The sequence below is a fragment of the Haematobia irritans genome, chromosome 3 (assembly GCF_050003625.1).
Source record: "Haematobia irritans isolate KBUSLIRL chromosome 3, ASM5000362v1, whole genome shotgun sequence".
NCBI classification, from domain to species: Eukaryota; Metazoa; Arthropoda; class Insecta; order Diptera; family Muscidae; genus Haematobia; species Haematobia irritans.
Window position 1 is genome coordinate 89870480 of NC_134399.1, and position 4907 is coordinate 89875386.

The window sequence follows — 4907 nt, forward strand, 5'->3', positions numbered from 1 at the left end:
AAATCGGGAGATCGTTCTTATGGGGGCTATACTAAAATAGGGACCGATACTCACCGTTTTCGGCACACCTCTTTATGACCCGAAAATACGTCTAGATTTCCAATTTCAGGCAAATAGTATAAAAACTTCGGATTCTAGAAGCCCAAGAAGGAAAATCGGGAAATCGGTCTATATGGGGGCTATACCAAAATATGGACCGATACTCACCATTTTCGGCACTCCTCTTTATGGTCCTAAAATACCTCTAGATTTCCAATTTCAGACAAATTGGATAAAAACTACGGTTTCTATAAGCTCAAGACCCCAAATCGGGAGGTTGGTTTATATGGCCATACCAAAACATGGACCGATACTCACAATTTTTGTCACACGTATTTGTGGTCCTACAATACCCCTAGATTTCCAATTTCAGGTAAATTGAATAAAAACTGCGGTTTCTATAATCCCAAGAAGTAAAATCGGGAGATCGGTCTATATGGGGGCTATACCAAAACATGGACTGATACTCACCATTTTTGGCACACATCTTATGGTCATAAAATACCTCTAGATTTCAAATTTCAGGCAAATTGGATAAAAACTACAATTTCTATAAGCCCAATACCCCAAATCGGGAGGTCGGCTTATATGGGGACTATATCAAAACCTGGACGGATATAGCCCATCTTCGAACTCGACCTGCCTGCAGACAAAAGACGAGTTTGTGCAAAATTTCAGCACGATTGCTTCATTATTGAACACTGTAGCGTGATTACAACAGACAGACAGACATCGTTATATCGTCTTAGAATTTCTCCCTGATCAAGAATATATATACTTTATATAGTCGGAAATCGATATTTCGATGTGTTACAAACGGAATGACAAACTTATTATACCCCCGTCACCATTCTATGGTGGTGGGTATAATAACAAAATAGGAATTCATGTGGGTCCAAATACAAGCCACGCGACTTTTGTTCTCACAACTTATTTTGATTGATTTTTGTTTCAATTACAAAATTTGTTAAATCAATTACATTTTTAATTGAATATTTTTCAAAACTCAATTAAGACTTTAATTGGAAACATTTTCTTGACATTTTTTTCTGTGTAGAATTCTATAGATTTCCAAGAAGAACTTTCAAAAGAAACCATTATATGGATTCATGGTGCTGGGTATTTAAGATTCGGTCCAGCCAAATATGTTTTCGCTAATAAAGCTTGACAATATGTCAATTTTGGTCAATTTTTACTAGCGATATTTCAATCGCTATTTTTACCACCAAAGAAAAATCAAATTTTCTTCCAAATTACGAAAGTCACACACACACACAGAATAATTTATAATCGAAAATTTTAATATTTGTCCAATAAAATTTTGCTTTCATCACTACATCACTACAGTGGCGTGACCGGACACAAGGGTAACTCACAAATTAAATATTAATGCGAAATTAACATCATTTCACTTTTTATAACCTCCGATGCTTGGAAAAGTACATGGGTTGGTTTTCCATTTTCCTTTCAAGGGAATCAGATATGGCTCTTTGAGTTCACGGGAACATAAAATAATTTCATTCTCTTTTGCCCTTTTGGTGTTCTTTTTTTTTGCCCTTGCATGTTTTCGGGAGTCCTCTTTTGCATTGGGAGCTTTGAGCCTTCACTTCAAGCAGTTGATTAATTTGATGCCTGGCCTGTTGTTAATTTTACACTGAAATATTTTATTTTCATTTAAATTCAAAATGAATTTCAACCCTCTGTTGTTTGTTGGCTTTTGGTATTGTTTGGTGGCGGTTGGAAACCCCATACCAATCAAATCATCCCAGCTATCCATTCATTCATTAATGCCACCCACTTACGAAACCTTCTTGTTATGCTTCGTATAAGGAGGACCCTTCTATGTGATGGTCTATATTCTTTATCGCGCTTTTTTATTTTTCTGTATAACCCTTCAGGTGAAATGGTGCTATTTTTTCATGTTTTAAGGTGGTATTACTTAGTTGATGATGTGCCAAAAATAAAGTGACAAGCAATTAAATTTTAATAACCCCTAAGATGGGTAAAAATAACAGCAATAGAAGGATAGGTAGATAGATAGATGGTTTTTGGCATACTACGTTGCTGTTTGGTTGGTTTCGCGGTGGCCATAAGTAAAATTTATTTACTTGACCCAAAATTTCCTGGTATAGATAACAGAGTAGAAAAATGCCAAATGCATGAATAAAAATTTGTTCGAAACAAAAAATTATAACAAATGCCCTGCAAAATTGCTAATGAAGTTGATATTGGTTCTATAACCTAGATTTTCTTTCTAATACAAAAGATATGCCTGACATGGTTCATTAATCATATAAAATTTTCGGTATTTGTACAATATATCTATGAGTCTTGAAGGGTAACTTGAATATTTTTTTATACCCACCACCATAGAATGGTGACGGGGCTATAATAAGTTTGTCATTCCGTTTGTAGCACATCGAAATATCGATTTCCGACTATATAAAGTATATATTCTTGATCAGGGAGAAATTCTAAGACGATATAACCATATGCGTCTATCTGTCTGGCTGTCTGTTGTAATCACGCTACAATAATGAAGCAATCGTGCTGAAATTTTGCACAAACTCGTCTTTTGTCTGCAGGCAGGTCAAGTTCGAAGATATAGCCCATCGGTTCAGTTTTTGATATAGTCCCCATATAAACCGACCTCCCGATTTGGGTCTTGGGCTTATAAAAACCGTAGTTTCTCTCCAATTTGCCTGGAATTGGAAATCTAGAGGTATTTTGGGACCACAAAGAGGTGTGCCAAAAATGGTGAGTATCGGTCCATGTTTTGGTATAGCTCCCATATAGACCGATCTCCTGATTTTAATTGTTGGACTTAAAGAATCTGTAGTTTTTATCCAATTTGCCTGAAATTGGAAATCTAGAGGTATTTTACGACTACAAAGAGGTATGCCGAAAATAGTGAGTATCGGTCATGGTTTGATATATCCGCCATATAGACCGGTCTCCAGATTTTATTTCTTGGGCTTATAGAAACCGTTGTTTTTATCCAATTTACCTGAAATTGGAAACCTAGAGGTATTTTAAGAGCATAAAGTTGTATGCCGAAAATAGTGAATATCGGTCCAAGTTTTGATATAGCCCCATATAGACCGATCTCCAGATTTTACTTCTCGGGCTTATAGAAACCGTAGTTTTTATTATATTTGCTTGAAATTGGAAATCTAGCGTTATTTGAGGACCATAAAAAGGTATGCCGAAAATGGTGGGTATAGGTCCATATATTGATTTAGCCCTAATATAGACCGATCTCCAGATTTTACTATAGAAACTGTAGTTTTTATCCAATTTGCCTGAAATTGGAAACCTAGAGGTATTTTAGGAGCATTAAGAAGTATACCCAAAATAGTAAGTATCGGTCCATGTTTTGATATAGCCCCCATATAGACCGATCTCCAGATTTTACTTCTTGGGCTTATAGAAACCGTAGTTTTTATCCTATTTGCCTGAAATTTGAGATCTGGAGGTTTTGTAGGACCGCAAATACTTGTGGCGAAAATGGCGTGTATTGGTCCATGTTTTGGTATATCCTCCATATAGACCGATCTCCCGATTTTACTTCTTGGGCTTCTAGAAACCGTAGTTTTTATCCAATTTGCCTGAAATTGGAAATCTAGAGGTATTTTAGGAGCATAAAGATGTATGCCGAAAATAATGAGTATCGGTCCATGTTTTGATATAGCCCCCATATAGACCGATCTCCAGATTTTACTTCTCGGGCTTATAGAAACCTTAGTTTTTATCCTATTTGCCTGAAATTGGAAATCTAGAGGTATTTTAGGACCATAAAGAAGTGCGACGAAAATGGTGAGTATCGGTCAATGTTTTAGTAAAGAACCCATATAGACCGATCTGCCGATTTTAATTTTTGGGTTTATAGAAACCATAATTATTGTCCAATTTGCCTGAAATTGAAAATCGAGAGGTTGTTTAGGACTATAAATAGGCAAGCAAGGAATGATTTTATTGTTTGCGATTCTAGAACCCGTAGTTTTTATCCAATTTGCATGAAATTCGAAATCTAGAATTATTTTAGGACCATAAAGAGGTGTGCCGAAAACGGTGAGTATCGGTCCATGTTTTAGTATAGCCTCCATAAGACCAATCTCCCGATTTCACTCATTGGGATTCTAGAAACCGTAGTTTTTATCCGATTTACCTGAAATTGTAAATATACTGGTATTTCAGACTCACAAAAACGTGTATCGGATTTAGTTTCTATGGGTTCATTTGATAAGGCCTCCATATAGATCGATTTCACTTCTTTGAGGGATTTTACTTCTCATAATCATTTAAATAATGGTAATGAAAATCTACAGATTTTAGATTTCAAATCAAGGCGTTATTTCATAAACATCAAGAGATGTTTATTATTCCTCTAAAACTCAAACAAAAATTAGACTAGTACATTGTAATTCGTTAATTTGGCCTTTTAAAGGCTTTGAATTGCTTAAGTAAATGGAAATAAATGGTTCTTATAAAACCAGATTCTGATATAGTCTTCATAGGTAAAATCTTTAGATTTATCTTCGGAAAGTGTTCTAGTTGAACTGCTCTATTTCGGAGATTATCTGTCATCAAACCCCCCTAAAATTTTAAAGGAAACTATAATATTTGATTCATGGTGGTGGGTATTTAAGATTCGGCCCGGCCGAAATAAATGGTTCTTATAAAACCAGATTCTGATATAGTCTTCATAGGTAAAATCTTTAGATTTATCTTCGGAAAGTGTTCTAGTTGAACTGCTCTATTTCGGAGATTATCTGTCATCAAACCCCCCTAAAATTTCAAAGGAAACTATAATATTTGATTCATGGTGGTGGGTATTTAAGATTCGGCCCGGTCGAACTTACTTCTGT